Genomic DNA, 25778 nt, shown 5'->3' on the forward strand with positions numbered 1-25778 from the left:
ATTAAACCTTTCATTGTCTGGGGAGTTTGTAAAGGTATAATGCAAATCATTTGACATAAGTGATTTATCACAAGCTTAGGGTTTTCTTCTTTTTTTTTTTTTTTATTTAATAGCTTTTTATTTACAGGTTATATGCATGGGTAACTTTACAGCATTAACAATTGCCAAACCTCTTGTTCCAATTTTTCACCTCTTACCCCCCCACCCCCTCCCCCAGATGGCAGGATGACCAGTAGATGTTAAATACATTAAAATATACATTAGATACACAATAAGTATACATGACCAAAACGTTATTTAAGCTTAGGGTTTTCAAATAAAAAGTTTCCCTTTCTATTTTGGGAATGTGGCACTTCTTTCTCTGTTTTATGACCCGCCCCTTACATATCAATATTATCTAATGTTATCAATTATTAGAAACTCACAGATTATTAAAATATAGCCCTTATTACTTGGTACTATGTCAAATATATCAACAGATATAGGTTGTTTCCTTTATCTGTTCCTTGAGAAAAAGAATGAATTCCACCTTATCCAAATTAGTCTGATGTGGGAAAGACAATGAAAAATAATAGCTCATATTTTTGTTATTCATTCATTTATTCTGTATAACCCCTTTTAGGTAGCTTCCCAGAAGGCAGTTGCTACCTTGGGGTTCAAAGGCGTATCCCATGGGGCCCCACTTCTGCTCAAGAGCTTCCCACTTGTGTGCTTTCTATTAACAACTGGTAAGAAGATGCAACTAACTCTTAGCAAAGTCATTTATGAAGAAGTCACAGTAAAAGCAACAGCTAGAAAATATTCCTCCACAAACCTGAAGCCCACTCTAATACAAATACTCCCATCACATTGTAAGGATGTGAAAAGGAATTGGAGAACGGTGGTCGGGAGGCACACGTGCAGGGGACGCTTGTGGCGCCACACAGTGTATGTGCTTCTCTGGGCCTGCAGGGCCCAGGAAGGCCTTTCTCTTCATGTGCAGTCCTCTCCATGCCTCAGCTTTCTAAATTGCCAGAATCCATAGTCATCTTTCTTTTCTGATGCCAGGGGTCATGCTCCTTAAAGCTGCTTCCTCCCTTGGGTCTTAAGATCTTTATCCATGTCTGTCTGAAGTATGTCTCTGTCCCCTCAACTGAGCCTTGAACTCTAAAACTGACTCCTCTGATGTCGGATGGATCAGTAAATCTGCTGCTGGCTGATGGGACCTGGGGGAGAGAAATCCCTTACTTCCCTCACCCCCACCCCTTCTCTCCCTAATTGCTCCAAACCTAGGCCTTGACTCATTCCTGGCATTAGCTAGGTCATGGCTACTGGGCCCAGCCAATCAAATTGTTTCATTTGGACTCTCAGAGAGGTCTCATACTTGTAGAGAGGCTGTGGAAAACTCCTTAACACCTCCTTCTAATCATTCTTCACACCTTGTTGTGAGGTTGTGGGAAGACTCCCATAGTTCCTTAGGTTTTGGTGAAACATTCGCCTTACTATATCCTCGGGAAGTAGGTAGTTCTCAAAATGATTCATTGTCAATCGAGGCTGGAACAGGCCTCATCTTTGACTCCAAGTCAGTGGTCTTTCTACTCACTTCCCAGACCATTCTCCCCTCTCAGTTTCTTCATGTGTAAAACGAAAGGATTAGACCAGATTATTTCTAAATTCTTTACTAGCTCTAAATCTATGATGCTATGATTATATGATAGAATCCCAGTAGAATTATATAGGCTATTCCCTTGGCTCACTAATCTGGCTGGTTTCGTGGCAATACTGTTCTAGTCAAATATGACAAGAGTCATTTAAATATAATACAGTCTAAAAAAGCCTGTAGTATTTCATTTCAGATGATTTTTTACTTTGTTCCTTCAGAAGTAAATGTAAGTAAGAAACGGAGCAGGTTTGCAGCTACCTTGTACATTTACAGCTAGGTCCTGATTGTATGAATAAATGAATAATGAGTTTTGTGAAGTGGTCTCCTCGTTATTGGAATTCACACTATTTCAGAATATAATTATATGTAAAATATGATAATTGGCTCGAGGCCATTGAAAATATTCAGTGAAAAATTGAATAATGCGACCACTTCAAGGAGATTCATTAATTGTACTAATCGGGACCTAGCTATAATGTATGCTTTAAAAGAGAAAATGCATAGCAGAAGTTTATGGTCTTATTTACAGTCATTTTTTGGTTCTTCTTTATAAAACGGAAATGTTTGTATTGATGATTGTCAAGTTTATAAGGAAAAAATATAAATATAAATGGTGATAAAAATGAAACGTTAAAGAATTACATACCAAGATTTCCCTTCACTGATGAAATCACTGGCTCAGACACACCCTCCCCCCCCACCCATACACACACACACACACACACACACACACACACACAAACACATGTGTGTGATGTCAGGGTTTATCATTTAATAACTAATAACACAGTAGTATTAGTACTACTAATAATAACTGATGGTCCAAATTCAAGAGTCTTTTTAATCTTATGGGTTTTGATGATTTTTTTTTTCCTTTTTGTAAACAATGTGATTCCATTCCATTCCTGCTTCATTTTTCTATCCACATGTTTCCTCTAGATGGTGCTCCGAACCAAGAATCATTTCCTAGTCTGGACGTTATTGAAAAATAATTTCAAGAAGACCCTCTTCTTTGTCTACAAATTCTGTAATCTATTTATATCTACACCACAATTTATAGGACACTAGTAGTATAAAATATAAGTACATGATTTCTAAGTTTTACAAATCTACTTGATATAACACAAAGCACCATCTGCATGGAATGATACCATCTGTTGGACTGTGGACCGATCCATATTTCTCATATCTGTGTTATGGCAGCCAGCCATTCGCTGGTGTTAGATGTTCAGTATCCTGTTGATCTGCTAGACGGTATGTACGTCATTTGTACAAGTCTGATTTTTTTTACATTGGTCACATAGACACGATCTCTTTCGTGCCCGTTTTGTGTCTTTCATATTTAATACAAATTTTTTGAAAGAGAAGATGATTTAATTATTTCTTGATGGTATTCAACCCCCATTGCAAACAGAAATAGCCAATCGAAGTTAAGATTTGTTTTTGGAATTAAAAAATGGATCCTGAATTATGGTTTTATTTTTTTTTTTCTATCAATTTGCTCTCCATATTCTTGAACGTTCTTATGGTCCCTACTTGGTTAGCATTGCTACTTAACCACCACTTCCCTCCCCTCTGTCACTTCCCTTCCCCCACCCCTTTTAATAATTCACAGAGAAGGCTACCCAGGCCAATTGTACTTGAGCATGTTGGGAGCAAATTTGGAAGATGGAATGTTCCTTTAGTCTCTGAATTCTATATTACTGAAGTAGGTGAGTTAGCTCATCCGATAAGATCTTGTACTTGCTGCCATTTTAACAGCCTCACACATGCAGCGATGTTTAGATGTGAATCCTTTATTTTCTTTTCGTTATGAATTGAAATTTTAAAAATATTGCGATTGTTTTCTTAAAATTAAAAAAAAAAACAGATGAGCTTCACATTTTATTTTCTTGAAGAAGGAAAGAGGGGAAGCTATGGGAGAAAAAGCATTTCTCCACAGAGTTATACATGGTTGAAAAGAGAGATTGTATAAGATCAGTTCCCAATTTTACAGGCTAAAAAATTTTGATTGCCCCTTTCCAATTGAGTGACATCGGAAAACTGTAAACAAAGGGGGTGCTTATGGTAATTGTGATGTCACTTATTCTGATAGGGGAATGGAAATAGATGCTAAATTCTCAGGAGGTTAGAGAAAATAATTTTAGCTCAAATCTGTTATGTCTGGTGCCTTAGGGGGATGCGGCAGAGTCTCAGAACAATCATTCTATCGGAAATGCAGCTGGGGCTGTCTCTGACATAGTCAGTCCCCTGCATTGGAAAACTGACCCCCCCCCCTTACTCTCAAACACTGGAGACTGGACCAACAGCCACCACCGGGCAGGAGATGCCTGGGGAGGCATGTGCAAACACCTCCCTGTGTGTCATCTGGATGGGAGAGAACCTCAGAAGCATACGTGGGTCAGGGTCACTTCTCCAGAAACAGGTCCCCCCATCAACTCCCGCACCCCAGTCAGAGGTCCTCCTAGAGCTTCAGATGCTTCCTTGGGCTTTCTCGGGTACAGCTCTCAACTAGTAAACAGCCAAGTCTGTCTAAACACACCAAGGCTGGGGCTAGCCTAATTATCCACCAGGAAACAGTAATTGCAGCTTCCTATTCCTTAAATGCCCCAAGCCAGTCACCTCTGTTCACAATGGATTTCTTCGGGTCCTCCCCTTTCTGGTGCTCTCTAATTACAATGCTAACAAAATGAGTGTGAATAATTTCCCCATCAGTTTGCTTTTTTTTGAATGTATTGGTATATTTTGTTTTAACACAATATGCAATTTCTAACTGATTCCCAAACAGACCCTTTGACAAAATACATTGCCCGTGAAAACACAGATTACTAACAGAAAGAAGGGATAGATGTATGGTATTAAGATTAACCGTTGACTTTTGGATGCAATGATACCATGTAAAGAGGCTTATACACTTTAAAACCTTGTATAATTCTTTACTATTATTATTTATCTTCTTGTAGTCATTTTACATTCAATTTTTTTTTTCTTTTGGGCCAGATCTGTGATTTGAGAGGTACTAGGAGCTCCTGGTGAGAAATTCCCTCTCCCAAAACCAGTCGACACCTTTTTGTGCAAATTTAGAGTCTCCGAGAATTGTTCAGAGCCCTGAGAAATTATGTGCAAGGTCACCCAGTCCATTTGTGTCAGAAATGGACTTCACTCGCTCCAGCTTTTCCTCCCCCTAGACCAGACCTTTATCCACTGTGCAAACAATATGGCAGAAGCTCAGGATTTCATACACAATCAATCTTAACCACTGTTTTATCACAGAAATTATTTGCTTTGATTAAAATAGTGACTGATATTTTTTATTGTTATATCACTTGCATTTCTCAAAGCATCCCTTTCCTCCCTCCCTGTACAACCATCCTTTGAGGTATGTAGAAGAGAAGAAAGAACTTTCTGTAAAGTGAACAACATATCAAAAAAGCCAAGGTCTCTGGCTTCTGCAAAAGCATGGAGGGGGGCTGACTTTTCTCATTATCCCTGGAGGGGGGATGACTTTTCTCATCATCCCTTCTTTGGGGCCCGGCCTGTGACTTCGCAGCTCCCAGTTCTGATTTTGTTGTTATTGTGGCCTTTCCATTTATATTGTTGTGGTCATTACAAAAACACATTCTCTACTTTGTTCTTCATCGATTCAGGCATTGTAGTGTAATGGCTAGAGTTTGGGACTTGGAGTCCAGAAGTCTTGGATTTTAATCCTGCCTGATATTGATTGCCTGTGTGACCACAGGCAAGTCCCTGGACATCTCAAAACTTCAGTCTCCTCGTCTGCAAAATGAGGGGATTAGATGTGATGACATCTAAGGTTCCTTGAATCCATCATCTTATCATAAGCATTTCTCTGCATTCATCATATTCATCATTTCTTGTAGCACAGTCACAGTAACACAATTGTTCAGTCATTCCCAAATTGATGGACATCTATCTTGTTTCCAGGTCTTTGCTACCCCCAAAAGTGTTGCTATGAATATTTTGGTGTATATGGGACCTTTCTTTTTGTTATTGATCTTCTTGGGGGTATATGCCTAGCTGTAGAAACTCTAGGTGGGTATGGGCATTTTAGTCACTTTCTTTGCCTAATTTCCAGATTGTTTCCCAGAACGGTTATACAAATTCATAGCTGCATCAGTAATGCATTCATGTTCCTACAGCCCTGTCATCTTGGCCAATTTCCTAGGCATAAGTTGAAACTTCAGGTTTGTTTTGATTTTCATTTCTCCTCTTATTAGTTAATCATTTGGAATAGTCTTTCATGTGGCTGTTAATAATTTGCAAGTCTTCCTTTCGGAACGTTTGTTCTTATCCTTTACTTCATTTTGGGGAAATAGAAGCCAATTGCTTCTTTTTAATGTCTCAAGTTATGGCTATTTGTGGGTGGAGGGGGCGGCTAGGGGAGGGTTATTTTTTAAATCCTACAATCAAACCGGTTTATGCTTGATTCCAATAGAACAACCGATTAGAGCTGACAACTTTGAAAGAGAGAGACAGAGATAGACACACACACATAGAGAGAGAGAGAGAGACAGAGACAGAGAGACAGAGAGAGGCAAAGACACAGAGAGAGAGACAGAGAAAGAGAGATACAGAGATAGAGAGAGAGAGAGAACTGGGCATCTAGTAGGGCAATTGCAGCATAATCAAGAGACTACTAAAGCTCAGCTGTTTCCATGGGGCTGGAAGTACAAAGCAGGGTCTTGTAGCCAAGTGTGCTGTTGAATGGAGTTCAAGCTTAGGGGAGACTATTTAATGAGATCAATTTTCTTCCCTTTTCTCACATTCATCCACTCATTAAGTCTCTTCTCTGATGACTTGGGATGATATTACTTACTGACTTATTTCTAGGGTCTCAAAGTAAATAGAAAAGGTTCTCAGTGTCCAGAGTAAATCAGTTATGGGACATGAAATTTATTTCTATCCAGTGACGAAATGCCAAACATAAAAGATTCGCAAATACCCGTGGATACAACAGGGTTCAGTAACTAAATGTATAACTACTATTACAGTTTGTTGGGAGGCTGATACTTAACCCTCATCAGAACGGAAAGCAATTTGTGAGACTGCTAATTAGGCATTTTACCTTCCATCCTGGCCTCTGCTGTGTTCAAATAAATACTGACACGTCTGCTGGTAAAATGGTCAGGTATGGGGCAGTCTTCCTATCAGTGATTGTGCTTTCTGTTGCAGAAGTTTCCTTTTCCATCAGCTTTAAGTGTTCTGGTACACAAAAGCCAGTGCTTTGTTGGTGATTGCTGCCAGGACCAGACTTAGAGACCTCTAGATTTGGGGAATTTATGAGATCACCTCCAAAGCAAGCTATATACATCTCAGGGTTGCTCCTTGGTCACCTGCTGAGAAAAGGAAACACAAAAGAGGGGAGGAATGTCTAGGGGTCCGGGCTCAGACTTGTTTAGTTGAAATTGTTTTTTGCTGACTGCCACGTGGCTCTGTCTTCATGATACTGTGATAGAGGAAGGCCAGCATTTTGCTACCTTTCCCTAGAATTCCCCAACCTACATGATGATATCTAAAGAGTTGAAGGCAAAGAGGCTGAGCTAGGAATTGTCTCCTCTTTTAATTGACCTGGCACCCTGTCCCCCTTTCACAAAACGGAGGAAAGACTGAGGGACCTTCTCCCAGAATCAATAAGAGCAATTCAGATTATGGCCCTTGTTCAATCTTGCCTCTTGAAACATACATCGGCCTTATCTTAGAACCCACTTCCTCAAGAAGATGTGCAGTCTCATTTGAACTTCTATTTTACCTGTACCTGCTGGTATTATCCATGAGCCTGGATATCACCTGTGGGAGGTAACATAATATATGCTTTTCCTTCCTTCCTCCTACCTACTATTCACCTCTATTACTATATGGAGCTTTTCTCCTTATTAAATGAATTATAAAAACACTACAAAAGAAAGGCCAGTTCCTTTAACCAATCCTCATGACGTGGACCCGGGATCCTTCACCATCCTGGTTCCCTTCCTCTGGAACTTCTCATGTTTTACTTTTTTCTTAAAAACTGTGACCTCTAGAACTGAATATAGTATTCTAAAACTAGGGCAGGATACAAGAGGAGCTATCACCTCCTTATGACTTCTCAGGTCTTTTCCACTTTTAAATCCTTTGGTATATCATGACTGATTGCTTTTGAGGGCATTGTGATTAAATTAATATTTTAGTTAGCTGAGAGAGAGACACTGTCACTTTTCATGTACATTCAGTGAAAAGCATTAGATGATCTCAAAGTTCTTTTCTAGCACTAGCTTTCTCCTCTTTGACTCTAGAAAAAAAAAATATATATATATATATTTAGAGTGCAATATGTCATTAATGAAGAAATCACCTGGGGTGGGTTAGTCCCCCAATCCCACCAAAAGTTAGGAAGATCCAATGAGTCGTTGCTCTTGTCTCCACTGGTTCCTATGTGAAGTATGTTAGAAGTTATTCTTCCCTGTGGGGGGATAGTGAGAGGACATGGAAAAGAGGGGCAGAGGGTGAGAACACGGTCATTGGATGAGGAGCCACAACATTTGAGGGAGTATCCAATTTGATGGGATTCATCCATGTATGACTGAAGGATATCAATCAATTTCAAGAAATTAGAAAACATGAAAACACTGATAGACTTAAAGGATCTTTAATTTCATTGGTATGGCCCCCTCCGTCAAGGCTTATCATCACCCCTCTTTGACTTAGTAGAAGGCCTTCAAGAGTTGCTGTGGCTGAAAAATTCATCATCTTGTGGTGATAAGGCTCTCTTCAATGACACCTAGGATTGTCCTCTGACAATAGATTGTTCCCACTTAATAAACTATACTTGACACAAAAACTGTCCTTAAATAACTGAATCTGTTTTGATAATTCAGATCTCAGGATCATGAGATGAACCACTAGTTGCCATCAGCTAGTGATGGCATATAGATATGGAAGAAGGAGGTCTCACTGAATCCTGCAATGTTAAAGCTGAAGAACACTGGAAATCATTTAGCCACATGAGTAACCTAGTGCTGTGGAGGGCCACGGTCACATGACTAGTTAGTAGCAGAGTCTTAATTAGAATCCCTTTCTCCAGACTCCAGACTCCCAGCCCAGTGTTTTCACCTATACCAGGTAGGCTAGTGGAAGCAGAACTCACCTTGTGACGACGTGTCTTGGAAGCTAATTAAAATAATTCTCTGATTGCAGGGTGTTGGTTTATCTTTTGTTTTGCTTTTAATAAATGAGGAGCTAAAACATTCTAGTTTTCCAAACTTACCATTTATTTGGACTACAGTTAGTTTACTGTGCCTCAGATTCTGTCCTTAGATTTTTTTTACTACGTAATAAGCTCAGCATTTGCAGTTACTGAAAGGCCAAATCACAGAATTCTGAAAGATGAAATTCCATAATAGCTCTCCTGGACCTCCATTATGTAAACCAGTTTGGTGATAGCTTCAAAAGCTCCACGGTTCACTCTATTATTTGTCGAGGCACTACTGGAAAAAATGCTATCACTTTGTATTGACCAATCAAATCCCCTGATATATATTTGAGATTGAAAAAAAATTTTTTATTAGAACTTGAACAATGACCATCATATGGGTAGACTAAGCTAGGAACTTTCCAGTCACTTTCTTTAAACACCCATCGGGATTTCTTATTTGCCCATTCATCCCGATGTACTCTCTCTTTTCTATGTCATAATTATTGTCTACTCCATTCTGCTTTTTACCCTTTGCATTATTTAATGAAGGTCTTTCCAGATTTCTTTGTATTCCTCATACTTTTCATTCTTAATGACAGTACAGTATTCATTAGCACTAATGTACCACAATTTATTGAACCATTCTCTGGTTATTGGACATTTGGGTTGCTTCCAGTTTTTCAAATTATCATGAGCTGCTGCTATGAAAATGCTTGAACAGAAAGATCTTTTTAAAAAATACAACTTCCACTCTCATGCTACATGTTTGTAATTGGCGATTTCAAAACAGGAGTTTTAAATGAAAAGGCTCTCACCACTGAGACCTCTGCAAACAGATAGCTGTTAGCCCAGCAGGCAAGTAAGTCCAGCTCGAGTCAGGCTGTACGTGACATGGAGTTGCTTTTGCTGTGTAATTTTGCAGGCTGTTGGTGCTCTGGCTAAATGTATGGCTGATTTAATGCTGTAAGATTGTCCATTTGGAGACTGATTAGACCCTGGGGCACTGTCAGAGGTGCCTTTAACACTTGGACTTCAACAAGGTTACTTTCTTCCTGTAGAACTGATGCCCTCAACTTGTTTGTACGGAGATTCTCCCCAAGTAGAAATGTTCTTTCTCCATATTCATAAAAGAGTACGGCAGTGTCTGTATAACACCACATGTCAAGACCAATTCTGGGAAATAGTCAATGAGGAATCTGATGTTCCTAAACATCCAGATGCTTGATACTGTGTAGCCAAACATCTGGATTTGGATTTGGCCTTTTCAGCTGTCATCTAGATTCTAGTGGCAGGTAAATTATATACATGAAGGTGACCAGATTTGGAGCATTTTAGGAACAGGGATGTGTGAGCTTGTAGTACTTTGAGGTTTGCAAACTGCTTCATTGACATTATTTCCTTGATCCCTCATGATAATCCTGTATGGCAAGTACTAGTACCGTTATTATCCCTATTATATAGACCAAAGTGGAACTGAATGTGGAGGTTGCAAAATTAAGATTTCTTGTCAGTCAATGTTTGATTTGTATACCTGTTTTTATATCCCTGTATACCTGAGGTCATGTAAAAATTTCCCAGGTGAAAAGGGGTCTGAAGCCCTGATATAGACAAAGAGACTCCTGTGGAGTCATACCTAGCAATTCTCACACCTGGAGCGGATTCAGTTAATGAGGATGAAGGTGGTGCTACTGTGGTATGGAAACCAGTCTGACCATAGGCCCTGGTATGTGCCGGTACAGGGAGAGGCTGCCATTCACAGACTGAGGGAAAGAGAAGTCTCTAGAGAAGAGTGCCAAAGCAGTGGGACCCTGGGGTGGGTAGTTTTGTCACAAGGTATTGTCAGCTAGTGGAAGATGGTCCCCTCTCCCAGAGAGAGCTCAGAGTCTAAAAACAGAAGCCCCAGTCAACCCATGTTAGTTATGGTTCTGAAACTGGGCTCCAGAAAGGTTAAGTCCGTCACCCATAGTGGTGCAGCTATTAAGTGTAGCAGATGGGATCTGCAGAGTGCTGAGGGTCTGGGGCTCTTTTTGCTACATGGCATTGCTGCTTAATGTGTGTAGTAGGTACTTTATAAATATCTGTTGAATTGAATTGAATTTTCTTCTATTCCAGATGGTGGACTCTGAACCCAAGCAAATCAGCGGCCTCGGTGATAAGAGCCTTTTTACTTAAACTCCCTGCAGAAATGTGTCCCTAGCCACAGAAAATGACATGAAGATCGCTATCGATCCACTCTTAACATCTCTCATGGATGTGCCTGGCTATTCAATGGACAGCCAACTGATTTCATTTGCTCTGAGACAAGTCAAGCAGGAAACAGCTCCTTAGTGCCTAACAGGAGTATAATAATCTGTACAGTAAAAACCTCTTGCTCCATAAAGTATTCCACTTTTCATTTTAAAACTGTTAAAAAATCATGTTTGAGGAGAGCAATATAAACAGCATTTATGATGTTGGAAAATTAGCATCCTAGAGTATGTGGGACTTAGGGTGTTTGTTGAAGAGGGAAAGGGTGTGGTGCTGTTGTTTCATCAGCTTCGGGGATTTTTCAGAACCCTTGCCTTATTCCTTGGGGTCCTTCCTTTACCAGTTGAGATGTTTTTGGGGGCATGGAGTCATGATATTATGCATGTAAATAAACACTGGAAAAGAAACTTTCTCCACGGATCCTGATTAGCAGCCACTCTGGCCAGAGAGCTAATGTTTCAGGGCTTTTCCAGGCCCCAAGTCTCTGCCCTGTATTAGAACTATTTCACCACACGGATTAGAACCACCCCAAAAGTTGCAAGGATCATGGGGCTCCAAAATGTATTGCTTGTGGCCAGCCTGGCGGCTCGTCACTGGGATCTTCCTCACTGAAGACCTGGTCAAGCTTGGACTTTGCTGGCATAGGAGCTCTGTGTCATGTCAAGATACCCAAACCCGCAGTGAAAAAAATGCTCTATCCACATGAATCCATGTCAGTAAGAAGTAGAGTGGTAAGTGACCTGTTCTACTTAATGGAGGGTGTTTGTGTAATGAAATAGGATAAAATTCAGTTTATCCATGTGCTTGATTCGATAGAAGTTTCTCCGGAGTCTGACCATGTCACCTTCCTACTCAATAAATTCCAGTGACTATCACCTTCAGGAGCAAATATCAAGTCCTCTGATGTTCAAATCCCTTTATAACCTACTCTCTCTCCCCCCTTATCTTTCCAGTCTTCTTATACCTTATTCCCTGCAATATACTCTTTAATCCAGTGACTGGCCTCCTTGCTGTTCCATGAGCAAGACCCTACATCTATTGACTCAGGCATTTTCTCTGGCTGTTCACCATGCTTGAATTGTGCGCTCTCTCTCTCTCTCTCTCTCTCTCTCTCTCTCTCTCTCTCTCTCTCTTTCTATCCCTCTCTCTTCTGAGTTCCCTTGGCTTCCTTCAAATTCCAACTAAAATTCTATTTTCTGGCGAAAGTCTTTCTCAGCTCCTCTTAATTTAAATGTCTTCCCTCTGTTAATTATGTCCTGTTCAATATATACATATTTATTTGCTTTCTCTTCCATTAGATTGTGAACTCCTTGAGGGCAGGGACTGTCCTTTGTCTCTTTTGGTGTCCCCAGCACTCAGCATGGTGCCTGATACTTACTTACTTTGTTAGTCATGTTATAGCAGGTATCATTCAAGTAGGGGTGGGAGACAATGGCTTCTCATGTGTCTTTCAGTTGTGAAATTCTATGGTTCTTGTAAAATAGGATGGAAGGCACTCAAATGAATTGAAGTTCAATTAACCAGAGTATCACAGGCAAATATTTTAAATAGGCTTTATGATCCAATTAGTCATTTATATTATGATTTTATTGGAAAGAAAGCGGGACAAATAAGTCACCTTCAGCATGCCACTTAGTAAAATATAAATATCTATGTCATTTCCAAATTTTTTACCCCTAAAATAAATATGATTGATAATTATTGTAGATCTATGAAATTCTTATTTTAATTCTCATCTTTTTATTTCTATATAAGCATCATATAAAATCTTAATCTACAAAATAACATGAATGTGTGATCTCTTTTATTTTAATATTTAGTAAATTTAAATCACATAACACTTTTTTTTCTATAATAATATTTAGAATTGAAAGGGTCGTCTGGTCCAACCTGCTCATCTTACAGTGGAGGGCACTAAGGACCACACAGGGGAAGTGATCTGCCTCTACAAGGTCACCCAGTCAATCACTGGCAGAACCTATATTCAAATCCAAGTTATCTCGATTCCAGAGGAAGAATGGTATGGTGGGAGGGCCGCTAGATGAAGAACCTGTTTTTTGAAGCCTGAGTCTGCCACTGTATAGTCATCTAACCTTTCTGAGGATCAGTTTCCTCATTTGTGACCAAAATGGCTGCATTAGTAACAGTTTCTCAGGTCTCTTCCAACTGGACTGTGACTAAGGACTGTGTTCTTTGCACATACCTCAGTGCCTCCAGATTTCCATCCCCTTACAACACTGCTATGAGACTCAAATGGGACAGTCCACTAAGCCATACCTAAGCTTTCTTGTGGGTTGTGTAATGATTGATAATATTATATTTTAGAATTAAACCATTATGATATCATGTAATATCATACATAATGTAATATATAAGTAATATATAATATTATCAATGTTTTATTGTATTTTTATTTATTTTGTGCAATATTCTCAATTACATTTTTATCTGGTTCCTGCCTCACTCAGGGGTGTGGAGGACCGTGTGTTTGATACTTGTGCCCTACAGACCTTCCTTCTATAACATCATCCTCCTAGTCAAACTGAAGATATCACTGCAGCAAAAAACCAGCATGATTAACTATGCATGGGATGAATTTTTGTTCTGTATAAGTGATGGTGAAAAGAACTTTTAATTCATAAATATCTTCCAGGTCTTATTTTTCTAAATTCTGACTGAGACATATATGAAACTAACTGAAATCTTAATGGTTGCGAATTTAGTTTTCTAATTTCTGTAGAAGGTATTTGGGTTTTATGCCTTTATGTGTACTTCATGTATACAAGTTTTACAACACTGAGATAGCATGGGTACAGTGGAACATATACTATATTTGGAGTGGATGAGGGGGAAGGAAGGGACTATGCATTCATTCAGTCATTTATTTTGGGGGTGAGCCAGTTAGGGTCAAGCGACTTGCCCAGAGTCATATGGCTAGGAAGTGTTAAGTGTCTGAGGGCAGATTTGAATTCAGGTTCTCCTGACTTCGGGGCTGGTGCTCTATCCACTGTGCGCCACCTAGCTGCCCCTGGGACTATGCATTTAAATAGGACCTACCGTGTGGGGTCTATGGGGTGTTCAGGAGCACTAGTACTTGCTGAGCCCTTTTCAGGGCTACTCATCCACCTTTGGTGTCCACTAGATTCACTCAACTCACCTGTGACCAAGAAAGTGGAGAACACGCAGTGGCCATCCCCTGGCAAACCATCTTGGCAGACAGTTAAACTAGGTTGAAAGTGACTGATGGGCCTCAATCTTGTCATTGTACCCCAAGCTTGTGAAGACTTTCTCCAACAGAATGGTGGATGAGAACAATTTGTTCCAACAAAGGTGACTGTAGCAGGCGCTGTGGAGGGCTTAGAGCTTGATCAGGCATGGAAGACGCCAAGGTCCTCTGCTGCATCCTGGGCTGTTGCTGGTGATTTTGGCTTTTGGACTTTGATGACTTTGGAAAAGAGAGTGAGTGAGGCTGCATCACTTTAATCCAATTCATGCACGTGTCAAGAAGTTACCTGTGATGTCACTGGTCCTCTTTGAAAATGAAGGCCTAATGACTGTATACCAGGTGCTAAGCACTTTGCAAATATGATTAGCGTCCCAACCACCTTGGCAGATAGGTATTACTGTCATCCCTATTTTATCATTGAGGAAACTGAGGCAGATAGTGGTTAAATGACTTGCTCAGAATCAGTTAGTAAGTGTCTGAGGCTAGATTTGAACTTAGTGTTTTCCTGGCTCCAGGCCCAGCTGGTGCTTTATCCACTAGGCTATCTAGCCTCAATTCAAATGCCTGTTCTATCAACTTCTAACTGTGTGAACTTAGGCAGGAAACTCAACCTCTCCAGGCCTCGGTTTCCCCCCCCCCCCCATAAAAGTCCCTTCCTACGTTTCATAATAAGGTAGAGGTCCAAAGATCTGCATTTGAGTAGCTGCTCTACTACTTACCAGTCACATGACTTTGGGTCAGTTAATTTATTTCTGAGCTTCAATGTCCTCACTGATTAAGAAGGAAAAAATTGTTATACTTCATAGGGTTGGTAGATGGAGCAAATGAGATTGGACATGCTTCATAATCAGAAAGTAGCATATAAATGAAGCTATCATCATAAGTAATAATAATACTTCAGTAATACTTTACTAGTTTATCTCTGTGGGTATTTCTTTTACCAACATGGATCACAACTCCTTTATAACTTGGCAGATGCTCTCTGAGAATTGCCGTGGTTTCCAGAACATCTCCCCTAGCATCCAAACCAGTAATGGGCCATTCAGAATTCAGCAAGACCTCTTCTCCAACAACAGAAATAGTCAATCGCCAGGCTTGAATTTCCAGCCTTATGGACTTAACAAGATGGCCAGAGAGTACTCTCTGTTGGCGTTACCTTCGGGAACCCAGGGACACTTCCATGCCACGATGAGCCACCGGAGGAATGATTTAGCGCCACTCAAATACTACCTCCAACTTGAGCTTCCCGGATCCTTGCTGTCTCTAATGAGCTCTTCCCCACCTCCCGTGCAACCAACCTTCAGACACTCTTATGTATTATTTTGTCTTCTGATTATTTGTGCTTGTATCTTATCTCATAATTAAACTTTAAGTTCTCTGAGTATAGAGCAGTGATTTTAATAAACCCAATCCCTCTCTTCCCAGATCAAAGATAGTATTCTTTGCACAATAGGAGTTTAATAAATGTTTATTAGATGAAAGAATGATAGAATGAACGAAATGAGTTCATTTAAAGCTTTACCCTGATGTCCTCCTGGGTTGCGATTTTCATGATCTTTATTTCATATTTAACAAAATAAGCAATATTGATTTTTTAAAAAATCTTTAATAACTTTCTTAGATTTGCTCCCCCCTCCTTTTTTTTTTTTTAACAAAGACACTTGAAACTGGTTTAAATTCAAGGTATATTCAGCTATTTAAAATGGTTATAGTAAATGGAGAATGACTTAGAATACTGACCATTTATGGAAGAAGCAATATAACATTTTAGGGTAGGAAAACGTTGCCATGGTAACAAAATAATTTACCTTTAGAGTAAGCCATGCATTACAAAGCAAGGAAAGCTGCTCTACTATTAGAGTAAATGCAGACTATCAATTCTTTTGTAGTTATCTTGGTATTTTTTTAAACCTATTTACTAGATTTATCCTAAAATAAAAATAATTTTTCTCAAAAATCTAGTGAAACTACATGCAACTGGAAGCTTTGTTATTTTCCAAAATTAATTTAAGGAAGGTCTGCAAACAGATTATTAGCTTGATGGAACTAGATGAATTAAAACGAGTTCTAATGTAATAAAATGGTAGATGGATTCTTTAATTATTGGAGTTTCAGAGGCTTGAAATGGGCAAATACCCAAAGATTCAGAGGCTCCTTTAAAATATTTAAATCTCTTAATCCTGCTTCTCTTCTTAGATTGTCAGTCTCTGAGGTCTTCACAAAGCCATGTGGAATAGGAGAATGCTGGACTCTGAATAACTTAATAAGATGACCATTCACAACAATAATTATAGCAGCCAACATTCACATAACACCTACTATGTGCCAGGCACTAAGTTTAAGTGCTTTACCGTTTTGGCCAGGTATACTTATTGTGTATCTAATTTATATTTTAATATATTTAACATCTACTGGTCATCCTGCCATCTAGGGGAGGGGGTGGGGGGGTAAGAGGTGAAGAATTGGAACAAGAGGTTTGGCAGTTGTTAGTGCTGTAAAGTTACCGATGTATATATCCTGTAAATAAAAGGCTATTAAATTAAAAAAAAAGTTTAAGTGCTTTACAATTATGATCTCATTTGATGCTCAATAGTTCTGTGAAGTAGGTGCCATTATTATCCCCATTTTAGAGTTGGGGAAACTGAGGCAGACAGAGGTTAAAATGACTTGTCCAGGATCAAACAGTTAGTCAGTGTTTAAGGCCAATCAGGCATTCCTGACTCGGGGTCCAGAGCTCTTTCCACTGCTGTCACCTAATTTCTCTGAGCTTGAAGCTCTTCTGCAAAATGGGCATATTTAAAGAACTTGCCTTCTTTGGTTCTGAAGAAGCACTTTGTAACACTTAAGGGCTCTCAGCTATTGTTATTCTTCTTCCTCTCTCCATTCTCTTATTTCAACAGATTCCCAGAATCCTTGAGTCCCAAAGGACTTCAGAAGCACCTTAAGCCTGTGCACACTTAAGCAAGAATCCCTTCCTTCAGCATACGGGGCAAGTGACCTCCAATCGCTGCTTCAAGTCCTCTTCTGAGGGGAAAGCCAGTGCCTTCTGAGGCAGCCATTTCTACTTTTGGCTAGCTCTCATGTTAGGAAAATTTCCCCTGAATCAAGCCTAAATCTTCCTCTTTTCCACATCTCCCCATTACTTCTGGTTTTACTATCCGGGAACAAGAAAAAAAAGAGTCTAATCCCACCTAGATAAGACAGCCGACCCTTATTGTTATCTTCTCCAGCCTGGGCAAGCCCAGCTCTTTAACCCATCTTTGTATGGCATTACCCGCATTGCATCCTGCTTGCCCCCTCTGGTGCTCTCTATTATTTTTTAAATTCTAATATATTTCATTTTTTTCTAATTACATGTAAAGATAGTTTTCAGCATTCATTTCTGTAAGATTTTGAGTTCCAAATTTTTCTCCCTCTTCAAGACAGCTATACATGTTCAATCATGCTAAATGCATCCCTATATTAGTCCTGTTGTGAAAGAAGAAGCAGAACAAAAGGGAAAAAGCCACACAAAACAAAAGATAAAAAAATGAAACTAGCATGCTTTGATCTGTATTCGGACTCCATACTTCTTTCTCTGGATGTGGATAGCATTTTGCATCTAATGTTCTTTAGCTTATCAAAGCTCTTCCTAAAATACGGTATCTAAAAAAAAATATGGCAGCTAGATGGTGCAGTGGCAGAGCCCTGAGCCTGGAGTCAGGAGGACCTATGTTCAAATGTAGCCTCAGACACTTAACACGGATTAACTGTGTGATCCTGGGCAAGTCACTTACCCCAATTGCCTCACCAAAGACAAACAAACAAACAAAAAGCCTAAAATAAGATGTCCACTTTTGAACATAGTACTCCAGAAATGATCTAACCAGGGCAGAGCATGCTATTTGGTCCTGATCGCCGTGTCTCCCTAATGCAGCTTAAAATAACTTTAGGATTGAGGGTTATTTTCAGTTATGTTTGGTTCTTCACGACCCCATTTGTGTTTGTTTGTTTGTTTGTAAAGATCCTACTTTGCCAACTCCTTCTCTAACTTATTTTACATATCAGGAAACTGAGGCAAACTGAGTTAAGGGACTTGCCCAGGGTCACACAGAGGCCAGATTTGAAGTCAGGAAGATAATTCCAGGCTCAGCATTCGTATCTACTGTACCACCTAGCTGTGCCAACTTTAGCTTTTAGCGCAACTACATTGTCTTCTTCATGCACATTAAGCTTGCAGTCTACTAAAAACCCCAGGTCTTCCTCAGATGTACAGCTGCAAAGGTAGGGGGTTGGACATGATGACCGCTCCATCGCTCTCCAGCCGTACATCCTGTGATCCTCCAATCGGCTCTCAGTAAAGGGTCTGATAGCAGTCACACAACTGAGGGTAGATGGGAGTCAAAGATTCCCTCTCAAATACCTAATTTCTTACTGTGGAATATTGCAGACTGTCTCAGGCTCTATTCTCTTGCAATCTTTCCTTGGTATCTGAGCTAGACTTCTAGTGGGCATTTCTCTTGATAACCTTGTAGACCCTCTTGAAAGTGCATGTTGTCTTTCTTTTTCTTGGAAAATCACTTCCTTGATGGAGACTAGAAATTAATGATCAAATGAGAAAGTATTATCTATATCACCCTGTTTTTATTTTTCCTTTGTGAGGCAATTGGGGGTAAGTGAGTTGCCCAGGGTAACACAGCTAGTTAAGTGTCTGAAGTCATATTTGAACTCGGGTCCTTCTCTTTTTATAAGGAGAACGTGCTATCTGCTGCGCCACCTAGCTGCCCCTGAAAGTATTATCTGAATTCAAATCCTCACTCATTTCCTACCTGTGTCACTTTGGATCACTCAATTGTTATCTCTAAGTCTCTGTTTCCTCATCCATAAAGTTAGACTAGCTAGTCTTTAGGAGTCCCCTCCAGTTCCAAATCTATGATCCAGAGTAACTTACCTGTGTTTCTTCCATCTTGTACTTTTAAATGGGATTTTGAAATTCAAGTTTTTAAAACATTCCATTTATCCCTAATGAATTTCATCTTCTTAGATTTTGCCTAACATTCTTGTCTGTTGAAATCTCTTGGAAGACTAATTTTTTTTATTAGAGCTTTTTATTTACAAAACATATGCATGGGTAATTTTTCAACAGTGATCCTTGCAAAAACTTCTGTTCCAACTTTCCCCCTCCTTCCCCCCACCCCCTCCCCTAGATGGCAGGTAGTCCAATACATGTTAAATATGTTATAGTATATCCTAGATACAATATATGTACACATATTTATACAGTTTATCTTGTTGTACAAGAAAAATCGGATTTAGAAGAAGGTAAAAATAATCTGGAAAGAAAAACAAAAATGCAAGCAAAGAACAACAGAAAAAGTGCCAATGCTATGTTGTGGTCCATACTCATTTCCCAGTATTCTTTTGCTAGGTGTAGCTGGTTCTGTTCATTACTGATCAATTGGAACTGAATTGGTTCCTCTTATTGCCGAAGACAGCCACATCCATCAGAATTGATCATCATATAGTATTGTTGTTGAAGTATATAATGATCTTCTGGTCCTGCCCATTTCACTCAGTATCAGTTCCTGTAAGTCTCTCCAAGCCTCTCTGTATTCATCCTGCTGGTCATTTCTTACAGAACAGTAATATTCCATAACATTCATATACCACAGTTTATTCAACCATTCTCCCATTGATGGGCTGGAATCCAGTTTCCAGTTTCTTACCACTACAAACAGGGCCGCCACAAACACTTTTGCACATGTGGGTCCCTTTCCCTCCTTCAGTTATCTCTTTGCTGGAACAAAGGGTCTACACAGTTTGATAACTTTTTGGGCATGATTCCAGATTGCTCTCCAGAATGGTTGGATCCATTCACAACTCCACCAACAATGCATCAGTGTCCCAGTTTTCCCTCATCCCCTCTAACATTTGTCATTATCTTTTCTTGTCATCTTAGCCAATCTGACAGGTGTGGAGTGGTATCTCAGAGTTGTCTTAATTTGTATTTCTCTGATTAATAATGATTTGGAACACTCTTTCATATGAATGGTAATAGTTTTAATTTCATCACCTGAAAAAGGTCTGTTCATATCCTTTGACCATTTATCGATTGGAGAATGACTTGACTTCTTATAAATTTGAGTCAATTCTATATATTTTGGAAATGAGGCCTTTATCAGAACCTTTGACTGTAAAAATGTTTTCCCAGTTTATTTCTTCACTTCTAATCTTGTCTGCATTGGTTTTGTTTTTACAAAAGCTTTTTAACTTGATATAATCAAAATTTTCTATTTTGTGATCAATAATGATCTCTAGTTCTTCTTTGGTTACAAATTCCTTCCTCCTCCACAGCTCTGAGAGGTAAACTCTCCTATGTTCTTCTAATTTATTTACAATCTCATTTTTTATGCCTAGATCATGAACCCATTTTGATTTTATCTTAGTGTATGATGTTAAGTGTGGGTCAATGCCTAGTTTCTGCCATACTAGTTTGCAATTTTCCCAGCAATTTTTGTCAAATAGTGACTTCTTATCCCAAAAGCTGGAGTTTTGGGGTTTGTCAAACACTAGATTATTAAAGTTATTGACTATCTTGTCCTGTGAACCTAATCTATTCCACTGATCAACTAGTCTACTTCTTAGCCAATACCAAATGGTTTTGATGACCGCTGCTTTATAATATAGTTTTAGATCAGGTACAGCTAGGCTGCCTTCATTTGATGGCAAACCATTTCTTTAACATTCCCCTGATCTGCCAGTATAATAACTCTATTAATAAGAAAGAAGTTAAGTCACTTGTCACATCTCTTTTTTTCATTTTATTTTTTTATCAATTCTACCATTTTTTTTTGTGAAACATTTTTGGGCACCTATAGAGATAAATTCTGGGTAGTTAGGTAGTACAGTGTGGATAGAACACCAGGCTTAGAGTCAGGAAGATCCCTCTTCCTGAATTCAAATCCAGCCTCAGACATTGACTACTTGTGTGACTCTGGGCAAATTACTTCCCTCTGTTTGCCTCAATTTCCTCATCTGTAAAATAAGATGGAGAAGCAAATGGTCAACCATACCTCTATCTTTGCCAAGAAAACCCCCAGGGGGGTCACAAAGAGTCTGAAATGACTGAATAACAATAAAAGAGATTCCATACAGTTTTTAAACAAAGGTTTATTGATGTTCTTGTTTTAAAATACAATAGACCTCTCCCTTCGTTGATGAAGCAACTTGACATAGTGGGTAGAGATCTGGTTTTGAAGCCAGGAAATCTTGGGTTCCGGTCCTGCCCCTGATACATCGTGACTGTGTGACTTGGAGCAAATCACTTAATCTCTCAGTGCTTTGGACAGCTCTTTAAGGTGCTAAATTGCACAGAGAATGCTGATCTGCACTGGTGGAGGGAGCCTCCCTATCCAGTAATTCCCTATACCAACAAATTGACAGGTCTATTCCCTACCCCTATTCTCCCGTCCTTTGACTTCTCAACTGTAAGAGAAACAAATGAATCATCAAAACTAAATTACTTTATTTGAAAGCATATACAATATAACAATAGTCCTGTGTGGGTTTTGAGGAGACGGTGAGGCAGGTGACTTTGTACAGCCCTCCCTCCCTCCCTCAAGTCCAATTCACATGCATGTCACGGCATCGCTTCCCTGATGTCATGCTCCTCTTCAGGAATTGAGGACGTACGACAACCTGAGGTTGGACATGATTTGATGATCCCATGCTGGTACTTTATATTTGCTGCTTCCCCTTCTAGAAATTCACAAACTATCCCTTTAATAATATATCCCAGAATTTTTCCGAAAATGAAGTTAGGTTCACTGGCTTACGGTTCATAGATTCTTCTCTCTTCCCTTTTTTTTGAAAATCGGGACATTAGTCCTTTCCCAATCATGTGGCACCTGTGATCATTTGATCTTTCAAAGGTCACTGACTGGCTCAGCAGTTTCCATAGCCAGTTCTTTTAGGACCTATCAGAGTCTGGTCACTGGAACCCAACAAAGATAACGGGGACAGTTTTACTCTATCTCCTTACCTATCATGGGCATCAGATCTCTTTTAGCCGTCTTTGTTCTTTCTTTCCAGCCCAAAGAGTATTCTCCTTGACAAAGAAACAAAAAAAGAATTGTTACCTATGAGCATTGGTCCATCCATCCCAAACAGCGACCCTATGCTCTCTCTGATCTTCTTTCTCCCAACATAGCAGGGTAGCTAAACGACTTAGTGTTGGTTGTATTTAGGAAGACCTGAGTTCTAATATTGCTTCAGACACTTATTAGCTTTATGTCACTAAGCAAAAGGCACTTAATTTCTCTCAACTTCAGTTTCTTCATATATAAAATGGGCATAATAGCACTTACCTCTCAGTGCTGTGACAATTGAATGAGATAGTATACGTAAAGTGTTTTGCAAACCTTAAAGGACTTCACAGATACTCAGCATAAAAACCAAAACCAAAACCAAACTTCTTTTAATTGTCCTTTGCTCTGCTTGTCAGTCTCAGTTTATTCTCAATTTTGGCTTTCCTCACACTCTTCTTATAGGCCAGAATGAAAATGAAGGGGTCATCAGGAATGTGGATGGCTGGTGAAGTTAGAAGCTTGACATGCATTATGACCTAAGAGGGGACCCCAGGGCCTCCCCCCAAAATGAGACTCTAGACGATCATTTGTAATTGAATAAGGATGACAGTTTTTTATTTTTATTTTTTATTTAAAGCTTTTTATTTTCAAGCTATATGCATGGATAATTTTCAGTATTCATCCTTGCAAAATCTTGTGTTCCAAATTGTTGCCCTCCCTTCCTCTCACTCCCTCCCCTAGACAGCGAGTAATCCAATATATGTTAAACATGTGTAGTTCTTCTCTGCATATTTCCACAATTATCATGCTGCACAAGAAAAAATCAGATCAAAAAGGAAAAAAATGAGAAAGAAAACAAAAAGAAAGCAAACAACAAAAAGAGTGAAAATGCTATGTTGGGATCCACATTTGGTTCCCACGATCAGGAGGATAGTTTATTAGAAAACTAGGGGTAAGGGAATGTGTGCCCCCCTTTAGGGATTCAAAGTGAGCTTTAATTTAAACCCAAGTAGAATCTGAGTGTGAAGAGAAACTAGGAAAGGAGATGGAGGGAAGCGGAATATTCGATGCGAGTGATGACAGTAGGAACAAGATATTAAGAGATAAGAGTAGAGTATGGACAGCTTTCAGAAGACCTGAAATCCCAGTCTGAGTAATTCCAACTATTGTGGAGTGTGTCTGAGTAGCTGCAGGAGGTTTGGAGTGAGTGGAACAGTTAGCAAAATGACTTGTAAGAACAAAGATTCATGTCCCAGCATCTTGGACTGATTTAGAAAGTCAGGATTTGGGGAAACTGGAGAGACGGTTACAGCGGTCAAGTCAGGAGATAGTGGGGGCCTGGTCAAGGAATTTGCCTAGGAGGTTGGAGACAAAGAAAGGAAAGACAAAAAGTATCATACTGGGAGAGCTCTCTACATGCTGCAGTGATGAGGAAGCCAAAGGGTGAGCGACCAGAGTATGGAGCACCTCTGCTTCTCTAATTAGGAATTCTATTTGCTCTGTTGAACTTGAAATGGCAATGAGAACTTTTCTGATGATTTCTGATGGTGACAGCATGTGTACTCCGTCCACCGAGGCAGATCACAACCCTTGCACACTTCAGTAAGCAATCTTTAGAAGAGTATTTCAGTAGAGGGAAAAATGAAAAAGAAAATGAATATGTAGGTCTCAGTATCACAGGAGCATTCAGAAGGAAAAGGAATAGTTGTAACTGTTTTCTTTTTAAATAAATCATTGGAGGCAATTCAGTTTTGAATATAATTTCTTTCTGATAAGTATACCTAAGGAGAAAACCTTGGATAGCTAGCTCATATACTCATTAACTAAAATGTATCTGGATCTCATCGGTTTGAGAGTTTCCTCCAATGAAACATCACAGCCCATCTATTATCACCCATCCTGTGGGACGCATCCATAGTCTCCCCCAGATTTACCCGAGTGGGTGGCCCCAGTGTTCTGTAGGCCTTCCTTGCTTTCTCTTTACATTGTGAGGGTATTGGGGGAGAACTGGATTTTGTACCTTGTCATCTTTTGCTCTTGCCGTATGACCAGTCTAGCCATACTTCCTATCATGTGGTTCTTGGATCTTGTGGTTTGTTGGTCCTTTACTCATATTCTTCTTTTGAGTTCCTCATTGATTATCCCCTGTAGCCTGCTCACATCCATCCTGTACCTCTCCATTGCATTCTGCATGGTACTGATCATCAGATCTTCAGACCCTTCAGAGGGAATGGTGTTCCATATCTTACCATCTTACAGCAGCACTGGGCAAATGTCAGTGTTGAAAAGATTGGTCTTTACTGTCATGTGAAGGCCTGCTTTCTTCCTTCTTTTCAGTTCTGAACTTATCTGAAGTGCTACCTATCCCTTATATGCTTCCTCCCTCACGGTAGTAAAGACCTTTGGAAGGAGATTATGCCTCATAAGAAGATGTTTCTTATCAAAGGATCACTGAACAGGACTATTTCTGTTGTTACATATTCCAAGGTATCCTGAATAATGTATCTCTGTCTCTCATATATGTATATCATCATAATATACACACGGGTAATAGACATATAGTATATTTCAAAATGGTTTGACATAAAAATTTTTCTAGTTTATAATGTACTGTTACAGACGCTTACTTATATTAACTTTGCAGCACATAGTCACCATTTGTAACTTTTGTTACATTTGTAACAGCTAGTCTCATGTTTTGCACAACCATACTTATTAAAAATATCTTCAGGCCTAATGTATTTTTTTAGGTGTAATGTATTGATAGATTCTTTTGACATGATTACTTTGTTTTTATTAAGGCTGTTTATTTTCAAAACCTATGCATGAATAATTTTCAACATTCATCCCTGCATAACCTTGTGTTCCAAATCTTTTCCCTCCTTTCTCCCTCCCTTAGATGGCAAATAATTCAATGTATGTTAAACATGTGCAATCATTCTATACATATTTCTACAATTATCGTGCTGCACAACAATGATCAGATCAAAGAGGAAAAAAATGAGAAAGAAAACAAAATGCAAGCAAACCACAACAAAAAAAGTGAAAATACTGTGTTGTGGTCCACACTCAGTTCCCACAGTTCTGAGAGCAGATGGTTCTCTTCATCTTAAGATCGTTGCAACATCATTGAGAAGAGCCGACATGATTTTTTTCTTGACCATTTTCTCTCTTCTTTCTTACATGAATAACCTCCTTCAAATATGATCAAAGGTGGAAATTTTCTCCTTCATATTTTGTCAACTGGTTTTTAGATAAGATCTCCTGTCTCCTACTCAGATATGAAACATTTGGTCATAACACAGATTCTCTGGAGAACTCCTTATGATCTCTTTAAGATCTTTATCTTCATAAATTGTATCGCTTTGAGCCCAAATTCGTTGAATCCTACAGCACTATAATACT

General features: G+C 39.3%; 1 long non-coding RNA gene across 1 annotated transcript in view; it reads left to right on the forward strand.

Annotated features, from left to right (window-relative positions):
• Positions 1-15896, forward strand: part of LOC111721612 — a 55563-nt gene extending 39667 nt beyond the window's left edge. Inside the window, exons 2-3 of the long non-coding RNA XR_002770720.2 lie at positions 10947-11812; positions 14224-15896. This is a non-coding gene — a long non-coding RNA (uncharacterized LOC111721612). The remainder of the gene's footprint in view (positions 1-10946; positions 11813-14223) is intronic.
• The last annotated feature ends 9882 nt before the right edge of the window (positions 15897-25778 follow it).

This window comes from Sarcophilus harrisii, chromosome X (genome assembly GCF_902635505.1).
Source record: "Sarcophilus harrisii chromosome X, mSarHar1.11, whole genome shotgun sequence".
NCBI lineage: Eukaryota > Metazoa > Chordata > Mammalia > Dasyuromorphia > Dasyuridae > Sarcophilus > Sarcophilus harrisii.